General features: G+C 36.4%; 1 long non-coding RNA gene across 1 annotated transcript in view; it reads left to right on the forward strand.

The window, feature by feature from the left end:
- LOC116995701 overlaps positions 1–10,281 on the forward strand; it is a 94,630-nt gene extending 84,349 nt beyond the window's left edge. The window contains exons 2-3 of the long non-coding RNA XR_004417768.1: positions 9,528–9,570; positions 10,246–10,281. This is a non-coding gene — a long non-coding RNA (uncharacterized LOC116995701). The remainder of the gene's footprint in view (positions 1–9,527; positions 9,571–10,245) is intronic.
- The last annotated feature ends 1,891 nt before the right edge of the window (positions 10,282–12,172 follow it).

Consider the following 12,172-nt stretch of genomic DNA (forward strand, 5'->3'; position numbering starts at 1 on the left):
GGAGGGTATTTTAAAAGTCACTACTACCCAGTATTGCATATATTGATCATCCCCAAGCCTGGATGACCGCCACTCAGACCAGATCATACAAATACCATAAGCACTCATTACATAATGAATCTTTATCTGTTTACCTTCCAGAATACTAGATTGCTCTCCTCTGAACTTTGGAATTTTAACAATCATAAATATTATTGTTTTCCATCCATAGCAACTGCAGAAATGCCAGGGATACTGCTGATGGAAAGGCCATGACCTTATTTATTACACCACCTGTGTACTCTTGAGAACCCTATAATTGAAACATTACACATTGACTCACCTTTTTCTCATGATGTATTGTAACTTCTCAAGGCTAGAGTTTTCAATCATGGATTTTCAGGGTTATATGAGTGAAACAGATTTTTAATCTATTCTGCTCTGAGACAAGCTGATTCTCCTCAAGAAACTCTCACTCTTTCCCAGTTTTTATTTCATTAAAATGAATGTTCTAAAAAAATTCCTCTTTCTCCTATGGTCCAGTGTATTCTTCAATAATTTTTTTCTACAAGGTTTTCTATTAACCAGGAAGAATTCAAGAGTGTAGAGAAGCCATTCAGGAGTCCAACACTGCACACCCTCTTCCTCCTCCCTCAAAGACCCCTAAACTGATACATAAAGTAATCTTAACAATAACCAGCTTCTGATCACCCTGGCTAGTTGTTTGGGGTTTTTTTCCTATTTCATCACTTTATGCTCATTAATTGCTAGTTAAAAACCCTGCTGAAAAATCATGTCACCTCCTGTAGGAATAGCTGGGGATGTTACAAGAAGTTATAGAGAAAGCTGCTCACAGGTGAGAAGGTTACTCTTAAGTGTCTCAAGGTAAGGAATTATTATTGACAACTGTTTTGACTGGAAATATTTCATTCCCTTAATTCTCTGAAGAAAACCTCTTATTTTTGAGAAGGGGCATGTCATTCCTCACCTAAATTTCCTGGCATCATTTCCAGCTTCTTTCCTCTTAATAAAAAGAAGTTCCAGAACACTACCTCCATATTTTACATATTTAAATAATGAATGTCTACTGAAAGAATGCATGAAAATTATTCTTGGCTTTGCTAACTAGAGAAGTTAACATAAGCTACTTAGATTACTATTATAAAAATGTTATTCAAAAGTTTTTACTAATGTAAGTCCATATTGAGAGCTTGATCATGAATGGCTTTTGTTCTTCAAGTTCTTCTTGACCTGCATAATCCTTTGGTTTAAATTCTTGAGGGGAAATAAATGCGCATTAAAGAAATCATGCTCTGTATACAAATAATTTTTCATTATTTGCATAATGAAGAAGTATTCCTTCCTATTATGCACTGCTTTCTTCTTACACTGAAATTTCTTCACATCCAAAAATTATAGAGACTCGAGTCACCAAGGTCTGAAGTTTGACAATGTGTTGAAGTATTTTTACTGCAGTAATTTAAAGTAGGCTGCACCAGTTGCCACTTTTTCTGTCAACCAGAAGATTTTTCCAAAAGGAAAAAAAATACACCCTGCCTCTTTTGCTGGCCTATGAACAATTTCCCAACTGCTTTCTATTTAAAGAGAAAAATAAAAAATAATAAAGGATGTAAGAAGGGAAATCTAAGACAGTAACAGAGAAATCCACATTCTACCAAAGTATTCCAAATTTTGAAGAATACACTGCTAACAAAGTAGCAAAACTGGACAGAGGAAAGGCAGGAGACAATTAGCATGTCCATAGTGCCATGGAAATCCTTCCTGCCACAGAGTGTCCCTTTTTGTCTTCTAGAGTTTATCCTGCTGAACACTGTTGGTGACTGCTCTGCTGTTACTGATGAAGTTAAAGTTCTGGTATCATTACTTAATCAGGAAAGATTCCCATTTTCAGATATCCATATTCATTCTTGTAGAAGATTATACTCTGGAGTTTTATAATGGTTTGTAGTCATTGGCTGATGGTAATTATGGAAGAAAAATATTTCAGATGAAAGAGAGATGGAGATTGAGTGAATTGAACAAGGTCACTGAAGTGATTTGGGAATTATTTTCCCAGTCCAATTCCCATCTCCCATCTTCCAAAACATATTCATCTGTGGGATGTATTCTTCCCTTGAAGACAGAAGGCATAAATATTACTGCACAACTTTTCCTTTACTGTGGGAGTGTGACAGTGTACTGCCACCCTCTGCTGGAATATACATGGTCCAAGCAATTTCTCCACCTCCCCATAACTATTCAGAAAGAACAGTATGGATTGTGTTGTGTTTTCTTGTTCAATATAGGAGAAACCTAAAGAACATGGAAGGCCAATTTGATATTGAGCATTAAAAAAACCCCAGAATTTGTTTGTAATAAATTTTATTACAAGACTACTGTATACTAGGTACATTAAATTCAATTTCTACAACTCCTACAGAGGAATTTGGTCAGGGAGCTTTACTGCTACTGGTTGCAGAGCTGTGGTCCTCTAGGGATTCAACTTTATAATCATTGTAAATGCACTCAGACAAGTTTCCAGTTATGACTTTCTGCAACACTTTTAAACCTTTCTAGAGAACCCTCAAAATCAGAAAGAGACAGCTACTGTCCTTTCTTTGTATAAACCAAGGTCTATCTGGTATTACTCAGTTATAAGCCAGAATTTCCTACTTTTTGATTCTACTTACATGGAATCAGTCTTCTGAGTTACAAAAGCAATCAAAGGATGTGTTGAGATGGGCAAGAATAAATTATTTAAATAAGATCAAGAGATCAACAACTTTGTTTATATGTTTGCTCTAGAGATGTACAGCAAGGCCATTTTCAGATGTAAATGATGGAACTGGGCACCTCCATTTCTGCTGCTCACTTTGGTGGTTTACATGCAGATAAACAATGCTCAGTCCTGTCCAAGTGCCTAACTTTTCCAAAATATTCAACACCAACTGGTTGAAAATGACAAAAACACTCTGAAATCTTACTTTTCCATCATCATTAATGCACAGGATGAGTTCAGCTTCTTAAAAAAAAAAAAAAATCAGCTCTATTAAGATTAGATTCTGACCATATGGGAGTTACAAGAAGGTCTCAGCACAGGAATATTCCATCATGTTAATTGATTACTGCAATATGCTGCACATGAGGGGAAGGAAGGCAAAAGAGTGTTATGAAGATGTTCCAGCAGGTCCCGTCTTTGAGTAATGCAGATTACTGAGGATTTATTGCCAAAGAATTTACTGCTTTTATTCACATTTGGCTCTGATTTAAGGATCTGATCCAGACTCTTGAAACAAATGGTAGACAAAACCTTGACTGTACTTGAGCTAAGATCTTTACAAAATGAAGTTAGCTACCAAAAACACCACTTAGCTTATTTAAGGCAATCAGATTTTAGCACCTGGCAGTCCATAGCTCTTGGACAACTCTGACTAAACCAGTCCTGTGCTGGGATACTTCTGTGACCACAGTCTGTGAACGACTACCTAAGGCTTTTTTTTTAGTGATAATATTTGATAATTTGGGATTATATTAATTAAACAAAAATAGAAAATATTAGTTTGGGATAATCCCCTATCCATAAAGTGTTGTTCAAATTCACGTCTAATTTATTTCAAATCCAGGTTGCATTCATTATTATTTCCATCCAAAACCACCTTCATTCTGTGTTTGAACCACAGCCAGGAAAAAAAAAGTGAGGCAACTATTGTGTATGCAAGGCAAAAACCATGACAGTTTGGGAGGGAAAGCATAGTTTAAGGAGAAAGTTGGGTTAACATCAAAGCTCTGTATTTCAATGTCTTCACTGATAATTTGAAATTTAAAATCAATTCAAATAACTGACGTGAGAGAGCTTTCAATGAAATCATGGAGACTGGACTTATGAGGCATCTGTGCCATAAACTGAAGCTTAACTGCATTACTGTGGTCAAAGTGCTGAATTAAAGGGAGTCAGGAGGGGGACAAGGGAGGAGAGACAAGAGGTATCGCCTCTAAAGCCTCTATAAATCTAACCTCCCTCCTTCCTGCTGACATCATTAGATTCCTACTTTGCCACTGAATAGTCTCAGGTAGGGCTTTAGCATTTGACAAATGAAGGTAATTTGAGGGTTTTATACGTGTGGATACATTGTAGGACTTACTGTGGGACTTAAAAGCATTTTTCTTGTAAATCAAATATTACCTTGGAAAATAACAATACTGGCAAATGAAACCAGTGAGGTGCCACTCAAGGCTACAGTCCTGCTTTAGTCACATTGCTCTTTGAGAATCTAAAGCTTTTAATCATGCCAGGCTGCCACGTTTCGGGTTAAAATTCATGGGCTTTTACAGATATTATTTGGGCCACTGGAGAGTTCACTTACTAATGCAACAGAGATTCTATTGAAATCATGGAAAATTTTGCATTATTATTTTTTAAATGCACTATAATGACTGCAAACATATCTGAGTTCATATGTGACAAAGTTAATGAAAAATGGACTTAATTTGCAATGATTTTGTGTCTTTTGTTCTTCTGTATTTGGTCACGCTGTTTATTAGGAACTTATTCACTATAAAACCAGAATACTTTGATTGCTTAATATCTTCACAGCAGTAGCTTGTGTTGACTTTTGTATTAGTGTTCTAACCTTGAATTAATAATTAAATAAATGAATTCATACATCTATGCTGCTTTCAGTATCCAGTCAAGGCCACTGGGGTCATATCAGAGGATACAGACCAACAATTAACTGCTTAGAGATTCATTCAGTAAGGCAATTCTTCATTTTTCAGACAAATTATCAAGTAAATACCCATAAGATATCAGTCCAAACTATAAAATCAAGGCCATTAGAAACTAGTTTTGGGAGAAATCTAAGGGCTGGCAGCAGACATCAAGGGTAATTTCTGTTTCCATCCTCTCCTCTGCATGTATGCAGTTACCTGGCATTGGGAAGGTTTAGAAAGCAAGAGGGGCAAACAATATATATAGCAGATAAATATAACCAAAATCAGGAAATGGCACCAACCACTTGCTATTGGAAATAACCACTGGAAAGATGTGCTTTACTTTCATGGGCATGTAAGTGTGATTTTACAGAGAGCACTGCGTGAAAGCCTAAGCCTTTTGAATATTCCTTCAGCAGTAATATTCCTCCTGTTGACAAATCTTTTAAATACCTTAGGCAAGCATTACTTCATGCAAATCAGATTTTCAGAGGTGCTGTGTGAGAACACATGCATCAGACCCAAATCCACCGGGATGCCAGGGATAAACGCATGTTACCAAATCATGGGAAGATCAGAACTGGTTTTAAGAAGCAGTCTTCCTGGGATGCAGATTCATTCCTCCATAACACCATTTCCCAGATAGATTTATTTCTGAGTATCAAGTTTTTAGTTCATCTTGGTTTGTATTTCTGAACCCATGACTGTCAGCCTCATATTTGAAAAGCCATCTATTTCTCAGGCATTTAAACTAACCTGTTCATGGATATGCATGGCTTGTAAACCTCCTTCCATATACCAATCTTAATGAGATTTTGCTCTTCAGCCTTCCAGTTACGGGCAAAACAATCTGGTTTTGTGACTCTGGTGTGTCTGCTTCGAATGTGAAATAGGCTGGCACGTTTCTGTCTCTCACTTTTGTATCTGGGTGACAATTTACGTTATGCACAGAGAAGCACAGTTTAAATCAATAATAAAAATACTTTAATCTAACTTTTCTGGATTTAATTTATTTTCAGGTGTGTGTAAGGATAAAAAAATTTACCAAAGTGCAGGTCTAGAAAATTGAATTCTAAAAAAAAATTTTAAATCCCTATATAATTGTTAACAGTGATTGTGTCCAAAGTAAATCCCACTTAATATGGACTAGAGGATGTATAGATATTTTCCAGTTTAAGCAGAATGCCAAACAGCACAATAGATTTTATATTTCTCTCCAGGTGTGTAAATTGTTAATTAACCAAATTCAATTAGTTAAGCGAATTATAAAGGACTGTATCACGATAATGCTCAGCATTTAACCTTTACCTCTAGCTATGGATTATTAGCAGAAAGAAATGTTTTGTGTGCAGCCTGAGAGCTCATCCCAGGCTCCCTGGGTGCTGGCTGTGGATGTGCTGATGTGACTGCCTGTGCCCGAGGGACTGCACGTGGCTGGCACACTTCTGGCCAGCTGACCCATGTAATGTGACCTTCTGCACATTGCACTCTTGTAAAACGAGGAAATACTCTTAAATCACCATGGGGATGGTTTAACACATTTTAATTTGCATTTACAAGAGGTGACAAATGCGCTTAGAGTCAAATTCTGTAGAAGTTTATCAAAGTACCTTCATTTACTGAGAGCAACACGTGAGCACTGGACTATATGATTTCAAGAGGTTCCTTCCACCCTAAGTTTTTCCTGCAGCTCTAAGAATTATGTAATTGAGTGATTAAATTGAATCAAAAATTCTCAATCAGTGAACTCTGATAGCCAAATGTAACCAGACTATCTCAGTTGTCATCACTACACTGATGTTACAGAGCATCTCAGAGTCATAGAATAAAGGTTGGAAAAGATCTCTGAGATCATCGAGCCCAAACTTTGAACAAACACCACCATGTCAACTCAACCACAGCACGGAGTGTCCTGTTGAGTCCTTTCTTGGGCACTCCCAGGGAGATAGTGAATCCACCACTTCCCTGGGCAGCCCTTTCCAGTGCAGAATTTCTTCCTGGTGTTCAACCTGAACCTCCCCTGTGCAGCTTGAGGCTGTGTCCTCTTGCTGTACCCCTGGTGCTGTATGGGGTTCTTATGAAGGAACTCTAACTTGAAAGGAAAGGGATTTCAGGCACCAATAAATAACTAAGGTGCCAGCACACCTTGAAGACCTGTAGCCCAGACTAGCTAACCTGTTATGTCCCTGAACTGCATGAAGCTTTTAGTGCTGCTGAAGAATTTCTTAAAGCTTACCTGGAGCAAGAATAAATTGTGGAGGAAGGAGATGTAGGAATGGGGATATTACAGAGCTCACTGGTGAGGTAGTGGTTATAGCCCTAAGCTTTATAGGTTTAAATCTCTGGATTTGTTATTGGACTGTATCTGTTTTATAATAACATGATGATTTTTCTTCACAGACTGGTGGTCTCAGACAGTTCAGAGCAAAAGTCTGACTGTTTGTCTGAACTATGGAGGTAGATTCAAACCCAGGAATTTTCTGATCAGACAGAGTGAGAAACCCAAAACAGACAAACTAGAAGTTAGATGACTCAGGGGACTTAGTCCTGGGCCACTTCCTTATCTCATAATCTTTAAAAATTACAAGTACACATGCCCTACAAAGTTAAGCCAAATTAAAATGGTTTTATTATTGATTTAAAAGATTCTAAAACCTCAGAATCAGATGCAGAACACTCACAGAGTGTGTCACAAATTGAATTCATTCTTTTCAAAGAAAGGTTTCCATTCAGGAAAATAAAATCAATTTTTTGAAGTAGTGGGCAGGCAGATCAATTTGTTGTAGAGCTGTTGTTCAAGGAATCCTCAGAGTGTCATATTATCCAGGTTTAAAACAAAATTGATCTAATTTAAATTTTTTAAATATGCAAATTTTGCTCTCATCTGGTTTCTGATGTGAGTCAGTCAAAGACTGGGACTGCACCACAGGAATCAGTTCACAGTTGGTTTGTGTGGGTTTTATTTATCTTGGTTTAACCTTCATTATGTTGGTATTGAAGAGCCCTTTTGAAAGTCTGGCTCTGTGTGGGCAGGCAAGGAAGGGGATGGACCCTGCAGGAGTGGGAAGGGCACAGCAGACAGAGGAGGCAAATGGGAAAGACAAGAAATGGAAGCACATGAAGTGAACAGTCAGTGGGGGAGGAAAAAGAACTTTTGATTCATGGCTGACTTAATTAATAAAGGAAACAACTCATAGGCACCACACCAGAATATTTGATTTTGAAAAATTTCAAGCCACAACAATGCATACTCAAACATAAAAATATTAAAAAAACCCACCAGTCTAAAAAACAAATGCCAATAATTCTGAGGTTAATATTACCTTTTCTCTAATAAAATCCTTGGTAGTTTCACCCTTGTTTTTAGCATGCTCAGCTTCGATCACTTTAACACAAACAGCAAAATTCCAGACATTTGGGACACTTGTCACAGTTTATTTTGCCTGCATTTTGGGACTTCCTATCACCAATGTTTAGCTGAGGATTTTAATGGGCTGCATATTCAAGTAGGATTATGCTTTCCCTGTCCTGAATCAGAAACATAAAGCTTATGACTGGGGGAGCCTGAGAGTGTCTGCATTGCTGTCAAACTACTTTCTCACATGATCTGGAGCTGGAGAGCTGGTACAAGGCTACTTTGTGTTTAGATTAATGAATGGAAATTCTCAGCTTTAAATATTTCATATTGACTGAACAACAGTGATTTTTCTGTGTTGCTCATATCCAAATCCTATTCAATCCCTATGTTTACCTAAGCCATTGGCTCAGGTATCAAAGCTTCATTTCTCAAGTGGGATAATGCCATCCCTGGAAACATTTAAGGCCAGGTTGCATTGGGCTCTGAGCAACCTGGTCCTGCTGAAGGTGTCCCTGCTCATTGCAAAGAAATTGGAGCAGATAAATTTTAATAGTCTTTTCCAACCCAAACCATTCTGTGATTCTATAATATCATTTTCTTCAATGAAGCTCCACATCAGACACCATAGGAATAGTAAGAGTACCTACCTCTCAGTACATCAATAATTTTCTTTCCTGGAAGCTTTGATGGGCAAGGCCTGTGTAGGACCTGGGTTATGGCTATCTTCCTCTGTAACTACATTTTTCTTTGAAAGAAATAAAATTCTGTCCAGTCATTTCATGACAGTTTTTTAATTTCATGGTGTTGGTAGCATGATAAGGTTTTGCTTTCTAAATGTAGAGTAGACACCTCAAGTGAGTATTAATAAACTGACTAATGTTTTTATCTCATTCACATATAAGCCTGACTTTGAGCATGCAAATAACTTTTTGAAGTTGGAGGGAATTTTCCTGTGACATGCTATATATGCTTCAGCCCAATGTGCATTATTGGGCACTTAATGATTTTTGTCCTGCCCATTTTAATGCCCATTCTAGCATCTGTCATGCATGAAATTCCTCTTACTGACACTCTTCTGTGGATAATCTGGCATTTAACTCCTATCTTTACTGAGTCAGGTGCATTTTGCTTTCATCTTTATTCTAAGCCAATATGGTATTTGCTGATTACCTTTATCAATCTCTCTGTGCTAAATTTGAGTATATTCATTGAACAAACTGCACTATAAACAAGCTGTTTGGTATGTAGATAAGAATTGGATCCTTGTAATCCAAAATTGTTAATACTTCAGGCCCCAAAAGTGTAATTTAAGATCAAAGCTTGAATCGGTATCATAAATGCAATTTTAAAAAAGGGAAAAAAAAAAAAAATACCTGAATGATTTTCAGATAAATAAAATCAGATTAAATAAATGTAAATCTATAATAATTTTGCTCCCATAATTTAGTGTATTTAATTTAATTTTGTATTTTTTTGTTAGGTCTACAAGCAGAAAGAGCTCAAGGTGTTAATCAGCTGAACAGGTGAGAGCCACGTTTTCCAGAATTACTTTAGAATTTTATAACAATCACTCCTTTTTTTTATAATATAGTATAGTATAGTATAGTATAGTATAGTATAGTATAGTATAGTATAGTATAGTATAGTATAGTATAGTATAGCATATATTCTAACTTTATATTCTAACTTCTTTAATGTCCATTGTTTTTCTTGTTTTAGGTTAAAAAATTCAAAACACAGAGACAAAAAAGAGCAGGATTAGCAACAAAACATTTTTAGGTAGTAAGAAAAAAGAAAGTCCTACAGTTTGTTATTAATTGAAATGTTGATAAGCAACTTAATGCACATGATGGACCAGCTCTATAAAGAGCCCCAGTAGTGGTCAGTGTTTTGAATACAATTGCTGCATTCTCTTGTTTTCACTTAAATACATACAGATGCAGGCAATAAAGTCATGCATGCAACTTTAGTATAGTCTACCTGTGGTCATGCAAACTAATCAACAGAAATTAATAAAGAACTGAAACTGAAATGGAATTGTGGACTCCCAAACGTGGTTTAATTTTACTTTTTCTTCCTGTAATAAAGGCATAGTTAGGTTTACAAGAGCTGAAGAGTGAGAAGAAAATTGACAGCTAATATAAATATTTACTTGACCATCATTTGGTAAATAAGGTTGTTTTTTCTTCTCTCCTTAGATATTCAGCTATTTTCAACAGAAAAACAAGGAGTAGGTAAGTTACAATGATGGATTATTCTTTCCAGTTTCATGTTCTATCTATAGCCTTTTCATCCATTAGAGCTTTTAATTTGTCTTGGGTTTGCTAGTTTTCACGCTCCCATGTATTTTTTACAAAATAATTTATTACAATCTATATTTCTTTCTTTTCAAAATTATAATCCAATTACTTTCTCAGTAAACAAGAATTCCTCCTTTTTATGTGAAATTAACTACCAGCCAAAGCAGTTTCTGATTAGACAAGCTAATTTTGAAAGAACAGATAGAATGAAGCAATGAACTGGATAAAAATAATAATAGAGCATACCTTGTTAGATAACAAATGGAACAGACTCTGGAGACAATTAATGCATGAGATACTTAATGCTGAGGTAGGTTAAGCAAATTTTGTCTTACTTATTTGCTGCCATAAATCAAAGCTAGTTTCCTTAAATTACATGCTCTAACCACCCAGGTTACATCATATTTCTGTAAATATGTGCTGTGTTCTTTACTGGAAACCCCAGCACCCTTTGTAGGAGGGCATGTATATATTTAATATACATAGATACAAATATAGACAGATCAATCAATTGATTGATCCAGAAAGGGAAACAAGTCTAACAACATTTGGGGTTAATTTTGCTGGAAATACTTGGTAATTATATCCAATGGATAAATATTATTTCTTCTACTTTGGGTTCCCAAATGAGTTACAGACTGAGTGGTCATTACTTGCTGGGGTTGAGTCTGTTTCAGGTCTTATACTAAAGCAGCAGTTTTGATTGGGTTTGTTGTGAAGAGAGGAGTGCCAGGCCTTGTTCCTCAATTTCCTCCCCTTGAATCAATCCTGCCTCCTTGAGTTTGAGGGGAAGCTCTTTACAGGCCAGTTGGAAAAGCATAAGGATGAGATCACTTGTAAATATGAGAAAACATTTTCCCCCACTAACATTGCATCCAACTCAAGTTTAAGAACCATCAAACATACTTCATTTTAAATATGTACTACTAGAGTTATTAGTAGGAAAGTAACAAAAACCACCAGTACCATGAACAGTCCATCTTTAGCCTTGAAGAAGGGAAGGGAATAATGAGTCTTTACCTCTTGTGCTCTTATAACTTGTATGAAACCAGTCCTTCTATTTCTATTTGAGCTGCAAAGTTCAGTTTTACCTAATGCTTTAATAATAAAAACTTCAGTGGCGTTTCTGGAGAAATAAAACCCATCCTCCTAAATGTGTGGATGGCTCTTATTACTAAAGTATTAACCATTCCATCTGTGTTTCCTGCTTGCTGCTTCTTATTTTTCAGCACTAATCACATGGATGGTAATATTTCTTGGTGAATGGTAACCTATCTGTAAGCACCACATATACTGAATTTTTAAACTTACTTCCAGATACTTCCCCTTATTAACTTTCTTTCAGAGATTATGCTGCCAAATCCCTCTTGTCTCTCCTGTCTGTATATGGAAATCATCTCTAGCTGCCTTCTCTCCCTTACACAAATTGCACCTTAATAGTGATCTACTAAAATAACTTCATACTTTCAATATCCTACTTTACTTAAGAATCCCTGCCTAATTCTGTATCATTTCTCATCTCCTGCATTCTCAGTTTTCCAATAAGGACCTTTGATTTCCTCTTGAGAGTTCCTACCTTGCAAGAAAGGATGATCTTTCCAACATCATTACCTTTTGGGCCTTGTGATTTCTCTTAGAGTACCCACTCCTATCCTGTGACTATCCAATTTACTAATGGAGATTATTTTTACATAAATTAGAGCCCTTCTGCATTTCAGAAGTCCTTAAAATGTCAGAGAACCACTCTGCCAGAGTAGACACAAATGCAGTTACAACTGAGTGACGTGTTAATAAATATGACCAAATCTAACTTGGCCTGCCTGTT

This window comes from Catharus ustulatus, chromosome 4, assembly GCF_009819885.2.
Source record: "Catharus ustulatus isolate bCatUst1 chromosome 4, bCatUst1.pri.v2, whole genome shotgun sequence".
Lineage (NCBI taxonomy): Eukaryota > Metazoa > Chordata > Aves > Passeriformes > Turdidae > Catharus > Catharus ustulatus.